This window comes from Lepisma saccharinum, chromosome 16, assembly GCF_977018435.1.
Source record: "Lepisma saccharinum chromosome 16, izLepSacc3.1, whole genome shotgun sequence".
NCBI lineage: Eukaryota > Metazoa > Arthropoda > Insecta > Zygentoma > Lepismatidae > Lepisma > Lepisma saccharinum.
In genome coordinates, this window is record NC_139244.1 from 32,246,408 (window position 1) to 32,262,033 (window position 15,626).

At 39.0% G+C, this 15,626-nt stretch overlaps 1 protein-coding gene across 5 annotated transcripts in view; it reads left to right on the plus strand.

The window, feature by feature from the left end:
* Positions 1–15,626, plus strand: part of Bili (FERM domain-containing protein 8 Bili) — a 134,877-nt gene that overhangs the window by 64,574 nt on the left and 54,677 nt on the right. The window lies entirely within an intron of this gene.

The window sequence follows — 15,626 nt, forward strand, 5'->3', positions numbered from 1 at the left end:
TAAAACTGATAATCTCATATTTCTGTCATTTATTTAGTTATTAAAATTATAAATGTAATTAACTTAAATTTAACAATTGAAATATTAAAATGTGTACTTGTTTAAACCCTATTTTGACTAACCACGCTAAATCATAGAGAATTTTAATTCTCATTTTTCCTTACCGAATGTGTTTAACACATTTTATTCATAAAAAAATACTAAAGTCTATTATCGACTTACACTATTTATCTTTTGTATTTCACAAAAGATTATTTCCATCAGTTCTCTGCAGGCCTACAGAAATCTGAGGAAAATTCCTTGTGCACAATTTATATTCATCACCATTCCCTTTGTTCACTATCCGTGAATACAATAATATAAATTATTATTATTTTTGCGCGTTACTGTACTTGTTGTTCATTATTATGAAACCTCGATGTCTACGTGTTATAACTAATGATTTTAGTGTGGTAATAACTAGTTTTACACTTCCGTGCAATTATTAAGGGCTAAGCAATAATATTTCACATAATTTTAGTGTTTGTTAGTTTAAAAAAAATATTTGCAAGATGTAAAATTTATTTAGTGCATTAGAGTACTGAAAAGGAAGTTACGTACAGGGTAAAAGGTATGTTCTCACTCATTCACTCCTGACTGTTCCTGTTCTTCAGTCTCATTATCACCATTTACATTCTCATCGCCGCTACCGTGTTCCGAAGCGTAGTATTTCTTCAATCTCTGGACCGAAATTGAGTCGACGACTGTCTGTCCCCGTTTTGTCTTATATTCCACTTTGTAAACATTGGGATTTTCTTTTGCTATAATTTTACAAGGTCCTTTATATACTCCCGAAAAGCATTTAGCGGTGTGTACACGATGACTGCCATCGTATACTAGAACCAATTCTCCTGGCGTAAATTCAATGGACTGATGACGTTTATCGTAGTACTTTTTTGCTTGTCGGTGGCGTTTCTGTAGAGACTCATAAGCTGCTTCTCGTGCTTTTTCGAGAATCTTGAATCTCATCTCGTTGTTTACATTCACACTGGGCGTTAAATGTAGTCCGCTCTCCCAGACTAATCTAGGCGTAAATCCATGAAGAAGAAAAAATGGACTGTTTTTCAAATTCTCCTGGTAATTAACATTGTACGACCACACTGCCGATTGCAAGTATAAAAGCCAATCTGTGTGTTTTGAGTTCACAAAGTTCTTCATAAGTCCCTGTAAAATAGCATGTGATCGTTCCAATAATCCAATTAAATTGTGATTAGCTGCTGGAGCGAATTTCAGATGGATTCCACATTTCTCCGATAGTTCTTTAAATAAACTAGCTGTGAATGAAGTACCTCTGTCTGTATCTAAATGAGAAGGACATCCGTAGCGCAAAATTACATTTTCAAAGAGGAAGTTAGCTGCTGTCTCACTTGAAGTATCTGCTACTGATTGAGCAATTAAAAATCGAGTACCATGATCGATTGCACTTAGTATATATTTATGGCGGAGCAAACCACTTGGTGGATACGGTCCGCTAAAATCTAAAGCGATTCTATCGAATGGTTTCTGTGAGTTGAACGTTAAAAGTTCTCCATATGGTGCTCCTTTTATGCGCTTATTCTGCTGACAAATTACACACTCCTTGACCATTTTCTGAATATGGTTCTTCATGAATGGAAAGTAAATCCTATCCAACGCATTCTTGTATGTTTTAGTGAAGCCATAATGTGCTCCTCCAGCTGGTAAACTGTGTAATGTCTCAATAACAGTGTTGCGAAGTGACTTTGGTATGCATAATAATTTCTTAGTCGTAGCTCCCAGTTTATGTTGTCTATAAAGAAGTCCATTTTCCATAACATAATAGCAAGCTTGCCTCTGCAGGGAGGGGTTGGGTGGGTTGTTGCCCCCCTCGTCTTCTTTTCCTTCCAAAATATTAATGATATTTCCAAAAAAAGAATCCTCTCGTTGGGGTATAGCAACATCAATTGTCTCATCTAACAATAACAATGTACGTGGCTCTGGAAGCTCCTCATCTTCATCCTTTGGATCATGTTCTGTTTCTCTGCTGATAGCATCCGCCATATTTTGTGTAGTTTTACAGTGAATTGGCGTAAAATCGAACTCGGCCATCAACGTGTACCATCTAAATAATTTGTTTGAAAGTTGCGTTGAGGAGCGAATGAATGTGATTGCTTGGTTATCGGTAAATAATTCGAAATGTCTCCCAAGTAAAAAGAATCTGAATGACTTAAATGCATATATGATTGCCAACAATTCTTGCTCGATGGTTGAAAGTCGAGTTTCATGGTCTTTTAAAACTCTACTGCAATAGGAAATAGGCTGAAAATCACCGTTCGCATTCGGTTGTAAAATCACTGCGCCAATAGCCTTACTGCTTGCATCCGTATATACCCTTACTTCTTTGGATGGATCATATGCCATTAATACAGGAGCTGTAAGTAAAGCCTCTTTCAACCTCTCAAACGCAGTTTGCTGTTCTTCCCCCCAGAGAAATTTCTTCTTTTTTCCTATCAATTTTTGCAAGGGAAGTGCCATCTCGGAATATGATTTTAAAAACTTCCTGACATAAGATGTTAATCCGAGAAATGTGCGAACTTGTTTCACAGTTGTCGGTGTCTTATATTTCTTGATAGAATCAATGATTTTGTCATTGATCCGATAGCCAAATTTTGAAATTTTATGTCCTAAAGCAATAATCTCAGTGTAGCCGAAGTGACATTTTTCTATTGCAAGTTTCAATCCCGCGGCCTGTAAACATTGTAACATTTTTTCCAGAGTTACGAGCATTTCTTCAAAGGTATTTCCGAAGCAAAATAAATCGTCCACATAATGGGCAAAGTGATTGGGATCCAAATTTGAGCAAGCAAGGTGAATGCAACGAGTCATCGCACTTGATGAACTGACGTGGCCCTGTGGCACGACGTTCATTTGATACTGTGACATTCCTGGTATTGTAAATGCTGTATATTTCTTACTGTCCTCGGTGAGAGGAATATTAAAGAATCCGCTTTTCAAGTCTGCCGTACAGTAATATTTCTTGCCCCCCATATTGTATAATATTTCATTGATGTTATTCACACCCAGAGCGTCAAATACAGACGAAACATTCAATTTGCGATAATCCTGGCATAATCTATAACCCCCCTTTGCCTTCTTTACAAGGATAACTGGAGAGTTAAAGGGTGATTTTGTAGGAGAAATAACACCTTGCTTTAATAAAGTCTCAATCTGATCTTTAATTTCATCACGAAGGTGAACTGGAATTGGGTAGGATTTTAAGTGAAATTCTGTGTCATCTTTTAGTTGAATTCTATGTTTATAATTCGTGGCTCTACCTATATCATCCTTTGACCACGCAAAAACATGTGGATATTTCATTAAAACAGCCAAAAGTCGCTCTTTTTGCTGAGGTTCTAAATTCGGATTCACATCAAACCGACTAGGGTCCGCCCGTGCGTCACTGACGTTCCCTGACTCTTCCGTCGCAAAAACCTGTGCCTGTTCACCAATTTCATCCTTATTCTCATCATTAGTGTTACTCATGATTGGCCTATCCCATGTTTCAGCTTTCCCGATAATAGTGCCTTTCTTAATTGTAACATTATAATTTAAAGGATTTGTGATCCAAATGAGATTCGAATCCGGATTAATAATTGCTCTGGCAACCATCAATCCCGTTTTCTCTTGAAACTGTAGGTCCGGTTCCAAGAGTGTTCTATCCTTGTCATATGAATTAGCCAATTTCAATGGAATGCACAAATGCGTCCTGGGTTTCACTTTTATCTTTTTAGCAGCTACAAATTCTGGTTGCAAAACATGCTGTAATAAATGGGAAACTTTGATTGACACGTCAAAAGCTTTCTTATTCTCATTTTTAATTTGGTTTCTTGGAGGTGTGCCAAATCTATGCAAGGTAAGCTTATTTTCCTCAAAATCTAACTTAGCCTTTTGTCCCTTCAAGAAATCATTTCCTAATATAGTAATTTGATTAAAATCCTTAACGATTCTAAATGGATGAACAAATGTTTGGTTATGTATAGAGAATGGTAGCAACACAATTTCCTTAACTGTCAGTTGACTATTAGTGACCCCTCTAATCGCAGTATTTATATTAAATCGCTTGGCATTGACTGGTATGTTCTTATCTCCCGTTACCGAAATTTGACTTCCACTATCCAGGATGAACTGTCGAATTTCCCCATCTACTTTCACATTGATGTAAATCAGATCTTCAGAAGGAAAAGTAGAGACCGTTAAAGTTTTCCCCGTAGGTCCTACACCTAGGTCACCGTCATATGCAGGTCTTACTCGTTTAAAATTGCTTCTGTTCTTACGAAAAGTAGAATGATTTGTATTTACAACCTGATTAGTAGGGTTATTTGGATCTTCGCGTCCCTGTTGTTGCTCCAAAAATGTTCGCGGCGATGAAGATGAAAAATGCGAACGCTGAAATCGAGGGTTTCCGCCATTGCGCCATCGCCCCCTATGCGAGCTTTGCGACTGTGTGTCGAGATTATTATTGTGGTTGTTATGCCAAGTATTTCTATTCTGAGCTCTATGATTACTATTATTATAATAGGTTCCCCTATTGTTTCTATCTCTATGTTCATATTCTCTAACTGGATATGAGAATGATGACTCAGTGAATGAATGTTTTTTCCGATGTTCTGCAAGTGCATTTACTTTAGCCTCAAGATTCTGAAATTGCAAAACTAAGTCTGACTCATGAGACTGGAGTCCCGTGTTCGACTGTAATTGATCAAGGTCTTGTTGTAGTGCATTTAATCTTTCCTCGATCTCCCGATTAGCCTGAGAATAACTTATGTCAACATGACCATTGACCGTGCGCTGCAACGTGATAGCTTGCTGAGTCGGCATGTATGCTCGACTCGATTCAGAAAATGACAGAGCTTTCATTGTCTCACATTCAGTTTCTAGAATTTTACGTCTTTTCACAAGATATTTGAATTGTTCAACATGTTTCAGGTCTCGTAACATTTCATGCACTGAATCATATTCCCTGTTATAAACTTCTTTCATAAAGTTAGGTTGTAAACCCCCGCTTATTTGCTTAATTTGCTCACAAATGTCCATGGCAGGATCTAATTTTAATAACAATAACTGTTTTTCTCTCACATATTTTGAAACAGGTTCATTTTCCTGATGGAAGCGTAATCTGATTTGTTCTTCTAATTGAAAAGTGTCCCCCGGTTCCGTAAATTCTTCCACAATTTTAGTTTTTAAAGTTACAAAATCTGTATCCTGTGCTTCCTGAGTTCGACTCCAAGTATTGAACCATTCCAATGCTGAATCAGCCAAAAATGCCGGTAGCATTTGCCTTTTCTTTGAGTCATTCCACTCATTAAGAATAGCTAAACTTTCAAATTTGTCAATGAATTTTAATACATCCTCGTGAATGTTACCTTGAAACTGGATAGTTTTGAAAATGTCGGGGTGGATAAATCTAGATTGCGCCATAATTCTATGATTAGCCTATGCGCAGGAAAAATGCTTGATTAGCTTAAAATTAGCACTAAGTTGCTTGTTTACATTTCTCATCCCCCCGTAGCTTTGATAGGACATTATCAGCAATTCAATTGTTTACTCTCCCGGAAATTTGATAAGTTAGTTCAACAATCGCGTAACAGAGTGACGACAGTACCGAGCACATCTTTAAAATATTTAACCAACCTTTATGCAACATCCTAGTGTTAATTCTCATCTTTTCACAAGCCAATCGCCGAATAACCTAGTTAAAACTCTACTCTTTGTTTATTTGCGCCTTACCGCGTAGCATATTGATAGGTCTACCTTTTGCTTTCTTTTCTTGATATTTGGTAACAGTTGATAATTAACACAACGTGAAGCGCTAACAAGTGAAAATTCCGGCGCCATATCGCACGTACGTAATTTGAAAAGCTAGAAGGCTCTATTATTTTCATCATATTTCGGGATGAAATAGATGAAAATCGCAGTATATCACGTACTGCAGTGTTTTCTCATCGCATTTGCAAAAAAATGGATGAGAAGCCCTAAGCAGCCTCCACCACGTAACGCAACTCCCATGCTGCGTTTGGGATCGAACCAAGAACCTCTAGATTTATTGGGTGATGTAGTTATTCCTCATTCATCTCTCAGATGGTTATCACTCGCTTGGCCTAAATGTGATAAATGCAAGAGGTTACCTTTTAAAGGAATGGCGATAGAAATTAGCTTAGATTAAATATGGGTTTTATACTCTCCATGACTGAACCGATGTGGATTGGTTAAGGAAAGGATATCACTTGCCTTACAAATATATGGAGATTGTTCCTAGCTTGTCCTCTCAACTATCACTTGTCTCTTGTCACACACCATCGTCCAACAGTCGTTCCCCACTTTGCTCCTCTCTCACAATCCGTAGTCCTTACTCTCTCTCGTATTCTCGCCAACTGATCACACCTCCTGACAATTCCAACACTCATGCCACATACGCCTTTCAAGTCAATCACCCGACCTTTGCCTGATTACTTATTCAGCATTCCTTTCTCTGATACCTGCTATGCTAAGACTTTATACTTCTTGCCCAATACCTTGGGTACGATACGCAACACTTTATTGAGAATTAACTTCCAAGCAACACTTGCCGCGTGTCGCATCGGTCGTCATCTCAGTGGAGTATTTTTGCGCGTTACTACTACAAATGGATGATGAATCTTTAGCTTATCACGGGTGATAAATTGTCCACTATCAAACATCAAGGTTTTCTAACTTGTGCTCCTATAGAGCCAACGACCGTGGGTGGCCGGGTGCGTTCAGTGTTCGATTCACGGTCGCACTAGCCTTCCCGATGGCCTACTCGCCTTGTAATCGATGCCTGGTGGGAGCACATGGCACAGTGGTTCGGATCCCATGTAGTCCAGTCCAGTTTAGCCTTTCTGTGCACAAAGTGGACTTGAAAGAATTCCATTGGGGTCTATGAATGTCCCGGGTTCGATTCCTGGCATTGGCATGAGCATTCGTATTCATCACGTCAGTGTCGCCTAATCTTCATTCTTATAATCTCGATTAAGCTAAAGGGGCAGAAATATGACGTAAAATTAATTTTCCTTGTTTTAAACCCACTTGATGCTCGGACAGGACCAACAATTTGAAATATGATCCGAAACATTGTGCACTGTTTCTCGATCGGGGATCTAGCCCGGGACCCCTTGATGACAAGTCAAAAGTGTTACCCTTCTAGCATTGGGTAGGCCATGTGACGTGACATATGAAAATACAAATATAGCGCCTACAGCTTTCCCTGAAATAGTACATATTTATATTATATGCAAGTTAGTGTTGTTTCAGTAGGCCTGTTTGTGTGTAACATTGAATTAATATAAATTCAGAGCTTGAACTGGAAATAGTTAAATGATCATCTCCTTGGGTCTTGGGGAGAGGTGGAGTTTATTTCATGGTAGTTTTCCTATTTGAGGATCACTCCGTAAAAAAATTATACTTTTCGAATTTTATGTATTTTAGTGCATTAAGACATGGAAGAATTGTTCACATCGTTGTACAATTGTCTACAACACACAAAACTCACTCTCCTTTTTCTTCTCGTATTTAACCAACACAAAGTTTTGACACAATGTAGTAGTTGTACATAGAACTGTGCTTATCGTTTTTATCTGTGTTTTTATCTCTCTGCTTGTGTTTGTTGCTTGAGCCTTATTCCCCCTCCCCCTCCTCTTGTGTTCTTGCGCTTCCTTTCTCTTGACTTTTATGAAGTTTGTGTTATGAGGGTTTTACACGTTAACACCCATAATGTCATAAAATACTTTTATTGATGATATAGAGACCGAGATGGCTTTGCAAAAATCGAGACCAGCGCGGCCTGTAGCCAGAATTTTACTTCATCCCTTATCAGCAGCAACCGTCTAAAGTTCGAAAAGTGGGGGGCGGGGGGGGTAGAAGCCCTGAAGATGAATTTCTCAGTATATTACAACTTATTATACAAGACGTTTAATTCTGCTAAGGAATTAAAATTAATTATCACTATATACGGACTATTTAAATTAGATATGTGTAGGATTTCGGGGGTTCGACCCCTCCCCCTGGCTACGTGACGTCCCTTAGAGACTTCACGAAACGGACGTCTCTAAAATCGAGACTTAGCGTTCGAGACTCTTGATCTCTGTCAAAATTTTTAATATGGCATGTGAAATATTTGCCTAAACAAAATTTAGTTCAATATGAGATTTCTTCAGGCATACCAAACATATATATGAATGGCTTATTGCAGAAAGGGACCTGAGTCACTTTTGCACAATTCTGAGAAAAACAAGAAAAATCGTATAATATTGAGAGTGTAAGAAAGAAATGTGCCGTTGTTGGCTCAAATATTCACCATAATGAATAGTTAATTTTGCAACCCTCAATGCGCCCCCCTGCAGTATGATGCTAGAGACAGTGGAGATCAAAAATACCATTAACTCCGATACCTCAAAAATGTGACTCAGGTCCCTTTCTGCAATAAGCCATTCATATATATATCTGATTATTTATAGGTACGTTATGTATTTTGTTTATAACAATGAAAAACTTACGTCATCACTTTGTAATCAAGGGGTCCCGGGGTCGATACCCGATGGAGGCACATAGTGGTTCGGATCCCACTTTAAACTGTAGGTCCAGTCCCGATTAGCCTTACTGTGCGTAAAGTGGACTTTAAAAACACCAATCCAATCAAATTGAAAACTTAATCCATTCGCGTGGCAATTGTAAATACGTGCTGCGTGGTTTGTTATATTCAGGATAAAATTCCAGTTATCGAGGTTTCGTAGTGTCGAAACAAGATGCGTAACCGAAACGTTACCAAGAAAATTTGTCTGCCTCTGTATACAAGGAGGTGGAAAAGTAGGTACAGAGTTATAGACCATGCAAGTAAAAAGTAACTTCTAATACAATATAGTTTTATTAAATAACAATGAATAATTCATATTAATGAATGAATTAATTAAAATGTTTGTGCGCCTCGACAGATATGGCCATTTTGCGACATAGGAGGAAACATCCTCTTACTTTAAAGTTCTAAAAGGGGTGTAAAGAGCCCCTTGAGAAAGGTTAGAAGTGCAAGGTTGTAAAGACATACACAAGACGTTAAAAAGGTAAGGGTAGACTAAAAACTTTCTCAGAAACAGTGTAAGAGCTAAGAACATTTGTTAAAATACTGGCATAATCTCCCAACATTTCCCAACATGAAACATAAACTGTTGGGAAGATTAACTTTGTCTGAAGAAAGTAAAATCGGCACATTAGATTAGTGAGAATTAGCAACTATACGTTGCAATACTGCAATTGTTCAGCGGTTTCGAACCCGAGACCCCTTGATTATAAGGCGAGGATATTACCACCACGCCATCGGGAAGATCATGTTTGTGATGAAATGCCGGAAATTATTTCGCAATGGATTTTTTACTTTGAAAGTGTTTTTTTTTATTATTACTATTTGAATAAATTCCAAGGAGAGCTGCAGAAAAACCGAACCGCTCCCGAGTACCGGAAAAATGAACGATTCATGGGGAAAAAATAGTTTCTAGGAACGTTAATGCTTCCGCTAGATGCAATATGGCATTTGCCACTTAAGTGGAATTTTATTGCCAACAGGTAAGAAATTGAACGCAGCTTGAGCACCAGAAAGCCACTCCTTCGTGTAAAAGATAAAGGTAACTTCGAAGTTTTACCAATCTCGCGAAACTCTTCGACTTCAGTTTTGAGACTTTCTAAAACTTATTGTGTCATCAGCACCGATGAAGGAGACAGATTGAAAATTAAAGTAAACCTGTTCCCCAAGGTTTTGCTGTTTTTCATATTGTCTAGCTGAAGAAAGCTTCTTTGTGAATATCGAACTGTACTGATAGACTTGGTTATTTTGCTTTCGTCCATAGTGGAGCAGGGGGACGAAAAGTATCAAGAGCAGTGTTGACTGATCGTTGCGCGATCTTCAACTGTTTTAGTTTTCAACGTTCCTGCGTATACTTCGGGCAAGAGTTGAAAAGTTTTGGTTCTGGAGGTAGCAGCAGACAGTGTCAAAACTCGAGGAAGTAAGAATGGGGCAGATCCAATTCTTTGATCGGATCATAATCGATTCAGATATCTTAAGGCCGCCACACACGTTCCGGAAAGTCTTGAGAGGAATATTCCTTTGAGGATTTCTGAATCCGATCGAAAAAAAACCCTGCCCACACACGTTCAGGAAATCCTCAGTGGAATATCTGTACAGTCAGTTCCAACATGACGTCTCCAAATGATGCTCTTGCTATATTCCATACACAGACACTGGACAGACAGGTATCCTACATCTTAAAAAAGGAACAGAAATGAAGACAAACCAACACACACGCTCCGGCCGGCCTGTACAGTTTCAACTGCGCAGTTTTTCAGAATCTGATTTTCGCTTCGATCACGGTGGCCTGAACAGTCCACTTAGAACAGGCAAAACTGCGCAGTTTTTGCCCACACACGTTCCGGAAATCCTGAGAGGAATAACTGTACAGGATTTCCGGAACGTGTGTGGAGGCCTTTATACAGATTCCCGAATTCCGGATATCAGATCCAGAATTTTGATATCCGATTCAAAATTCTGACATCACATTCAGGATTGGGATATTCGACTCAAGGGAAGCCAAGCAATTTCCCCCTCTCTACATTTTCTTTCCCAACATATTTAACCCTTCCTAACCAGTGAAAGAATTCCGCCCTTCTAGATTTATCAATCGTTTGTGTTAATTGTTAATGAACAAGATTTCTAAGTAATGAGCCGGCCCCAGTTGCGTAGTGGTTATCACCATCGCGCTACGACGCCAGGGGTTAAGGGCTCGAATCCCGGCCTCGGCATGGATGTTTGTGAGTGTCCATTCATTCATCAATTTCATCATATCATCACTCATCACCATCTTCGCAAGTTAGCCAAAAGTGGCAGAAAAGCGAAGAAAAATAAAGCAAATCATTCTAATGATTTCTTCTCTTAATTTCAAGTCAATTTTACACTAGGACATCAGTCTAAATTCTCGTTCTTCTTATACAAAATTATACATTAAACTGATGAATTCCACCAAAGACATTTAGTAAATTTCCCTGGATCTCTCTGCTCGCAAGACAATAGTCATATCAAGGTTATAGGGCAACTTGAAAATATTGATGTTTGGTTAAATTAATATTGTTGTTGGTTTGCAGTATAATTGAAAATATTTTTCTCTCAAATTTGTCTTCCTGTAAAAAAAAAAAAAATTCTGATATGAGTGAAAGTTCGCCGAATTGTGTTAATTGTATTCTCGTCCCAATATTCGCAACGGCTCTGTGTATGTATAAATATGATGCACTAATTTCCGTGTAACTATTCAAACTAACGCGTTTTATACGTTTACGTATAAAATAATGAATTTAATTGAAAACATTTTTTTTGGTATTATTTACGTAGAGTCGCGATAAATTTAAATCAATCAGGTCGTATAATTGATGTAAGGTTGATTGAGTTGATGTTTTAAGTCAACTTTATACACAGTAAGGCTAATTGGGACTGGACCTACAGTTTAAAGTGGAATCCGAACCACTGTGTGCCTCCACCGGATATCGACCCGGGACCCCATTACAAGGCGACGACGAATTGATGTAAGGAGTTCTTGACATACACACTACACACCTGTAAAAACAATTCTGCCTTCGCCCTTGGCTTGCGAAGTACTCTGTTCCGGGAATCTCTGGAGCAAGCGAACGAAAACAATTGTCTGCGCAAGTAGTGACTCTAGAGAGCTCGACCAATGAACAACTGCGAGGGAGGTGGATTGCGTGGAGGTGGAAAACGCGGCTGCAGTTCCCAGTCTTTGAAGTAGTGTGTACTGCTTTGCTCCGCCCTCCCCCTCAACCGTTATGCGCGGCCTTGCTCCAGAGATTACCGGGATAGAGTATACATATCAGGTAAAAATCCCGAAAATGGAAATCGGAAGCTGTGGAATTTCCACGCCCTCGACATTTTCTTCAATTTCTTCACTGCTTATTTGCCCTCTGGTTGTGAGAAGCATGTGCCAGATGCCTGTACAGTACATATGAGAGTACCAGCAAAAAAGAAGGAAGTCTAGTGACCTTGAAACGTCTGTACTGGAGGAAGGAAACGTGACTTCCTGGTCATCTGCAGGAGCAAAGATGTCAGCTTATGACGGTGAGCTGTGGTTTTTCCCCGGCGCTGATTATGGCTAAATGCCAAGTGTTCCATTCGCTTAATTTTTTGTTGACTGTCGGTTATGGTTAAAACCAGTTCTTCCCCTTCGATGAACAAATGCATTAAACATCTTTATTTAAAGCGGGCCGTGGATATTCTTCGCAGATTTCGCGGATCGTGCGTTGCAGTTCGTGTCATACTGTGATGATTAATCTAGCGGAGTGATTAGCCTTCTCGCATTTTGGTATGAACCTTTCTTGGAGTTGTTTTTAAGCACACTTTATACACAGAAAAGTTAATCGTAACTGGACCTGCAATGGAATACGGACCACTATATGTCTCCACCGAGTATCGAACGCGGGACCTTTTGATTACAATGCGACGATGATATCACTACGGGAGACCCAACCTTTTGGTGTGAACAGTAAGGGTGCCTGAGATCACGAGAAGTCGGGATCGAAAAAAGAAAAAAAACCCGTCTCTGTCCCGACTTCGGGAAATAGTTTCCCCACTTTTCGGGATCTCGAATAGTCGGGAAATTCCAAATGGTCATGTTTTGAAAGTGGTTAATTCTCGATGTTTTCTGCATTGTGTCTGAAACTTCTCAGAAATTAGTTTTTGTTCCAGAAATCCAAAAATCAGCCAGTTAAGGCAAAATAGCGTTTAGAATTCCATATTTTTGATTATTTTGGTCATGTTTAAAAGTGGTTAATTCTCGATGTTTTCTGCATTGTGTCTGAAACTTCTCAGAAATTAGTTTTTGTTCCAGAAATCCAAAAATCAGTCAGTTCAGGCAAAATAGCGTGTAGAATTCGAGATTTTTTTATTATTTTTGATTATTTTGGTCATGTTTAAAAGTGGTTAATTCTCGATGTTTTCTGCATTGTGTCTGAAACTTCTCAGAAATTAGTTTTTGTTCCAGAAATCCAAAAATCAGTCAGTTCAGGCAAAATAGCGTGTATAATTCGAGATTTTTTATTATTTTTGATTATTTTGGTCATGTTTAAAAGTGGTTAATTCTCGATGTTTTCTGCATTGTGTCTGAAACTTCTCAGAAATTAGTTTTTGTTCCAGAAATCCAAAAATCAGTCAGTTCAGGCAGCATGTAGAATTCGAGATTTTTTATTATTTTTGATTATTTTGGTCATGTTTAAAAGTGGTTAATTCTCAATGTTTTCTGCATTGTGTCTGAAACTTCTCAGAAATTAGTTTTCGTTCCAGAAATCCAAAAACAGTCAGTTCAGGCAAAATAGTGTGTAGAATTCGAGATTTTTTAATATGTCCCGTCCCGACCAAAAATTTTGTACCGCACACCCATAGCGAATAGTGTCCTGGTCGAGGGGCATGAGCTGTGAGGGGTGCCCCTTTCTCAAGACACCCAAATGTCAACTTCACTTCCTCGTAGTGCACCCTGGAACTGCATTTTGCATACTAACGAGGCTCTGGCGTCTAGATCCATGGCCAGTATACTCCTCTATGGAACTTGTGTTTTGTCCTGTCCGTATATGTTTGTCGCTTCATCTGTTTCATCTTATCACTATTAAACCTCGCAGTTAGCCAAAAGTGACAGAAATGCGAAGTAAAATAAAACAAATCAAGCAATCGACCATCTCGGATTCGATTCCAGTTGAGATCTCTTAAAAGTTCTGTGTTGTCCTAGCATCGTGTAGACAGTTGAAACATTTAACTTCCGCCTTCTTGGTTGCCGATTTTCGATATCGCCACCGAAGTTCCCGGGTTCGAGTCCCGGTCTGGATGTTGGTGTTCTCTATGAATGTCCCTTAAATGTCATCTAATCGCCCATCCTCATCGTCGCGATTAGCCATGTGACATAAATGCGGCGTAAAGTACGAAAATGCAAAAAACATTTAACACTCAAAATTCTCATGTACATTCTCCAGTTACCTCCAGCAGCCCGACTAGTTTTTTGTTTTATTGCTGTTTTAGTCGCTTTTTTATCACTTTAGGCTAATCACGACTATGATAATGAAATTTACAAAGAAACATCCATGCCAAGACCAGGACTCGAACCCAGAAACTGCAAAGACGAGATCTTGATTCGTTCATTCAACACAGTCCGCCACTGAGGCGGCTAAAGTTATTTTGTTGCTATTATTGTGAGCTAACAATTTTAAACATCCAATATTTGGAGTAACGTGGTGCATGTTTATCAGGCACATTGTTAGAACCCCTTCCCAACTTTATGAAATGACCTGCATGTAGGACGTTCGGTTTTATATTGTGGAAGCCAGCGACGCTACTCGCAAGGTCTATGCGGGGCTGTGGGGGGACTATTCTTGAATTCTTAGTTCGCCGACCTGTGACAGATTCACTAATAACATGGCTTTATCACACATGTATCATGAAAGATTACTCCCCCTCTTGTAATAAATCATCAGATTATTTCTCATATTGCTGCTTCTCTCGATTGACAGTTATTGAAGAACCTCAACTGTCGCTGATTAGGTAGAAATTTGATCTGTTCGTTGAGATGGTTTGTAGCCAGGAACAGTGCATTACTAAGCAAATAAGATGAAACGATTGGTCTGTGGTTGATTTCTGCACCGACAAAGATGTCGGAACAAGACGAATATGGTCGAGTACATTGACCGTAAACAAACACAAGGACTAATATACAACCACCGCTGAAGTAATAAGAGTGCAAATCGCAATCACTGTGCCAGCATGTTAGCAGCTTACCTAGATTGTAATCGTTGATAAACCAGATGACACATAGCTTTAGTACACGGCTGTGCCATGCTTGTTTTTAAATCGCACAGTGTTACAGGATATTCTGTTCAGTGCCCTATTTTCAGTAAAGCTTTGATTGATTGATTGAATTACCTAGGTTATGTTACGTCGCTTTTCTGGCACTTTTGGCTAATCACGACGATGAGATGAGTGATGATATGATTACATTGACTAAGGGACACTCACGAAGAGCACCCATGCCCGGGTCGAGATTCGAACACGGGATGCAGTAAAGCTTCAAGAAAACTAAAATTCACACTCTTTTTTGCGTCTTCTTTTATCATAAACATGTGTAATTAATAGAAAGATTGTTTTTTGCATGTAGGCACAGAAAAGTAAATGCATAAATTGAAACAAAAATGCATAAGCAGGGTGGCGACAGACCTGGAAAACCTGGAAAACCGGGAAAAGTCAGGGAATTTGAGGTGTCAAAAAAAGTCAGGGAAATGTCAGGGAATTTCGTCTTCATTGACTTTTTTTTATTTTTTCTTTTCTTTTTTTATTTAAAGATATCGTTATGGAACTCTGCACGGGAACAGGAATCTCGTTCGTAACTTTTAGGCCCCTTTTATGCGCAACACAACCACGACTCCAGAAACCAGTGATGGCAGGAGGAGAGAGAGAGAGAGGGAAATTTCTCTCGCCCCGGCATTTTAACCGAACACTCTTTGGAGGAGAATTGTTATAACTCGGGTAC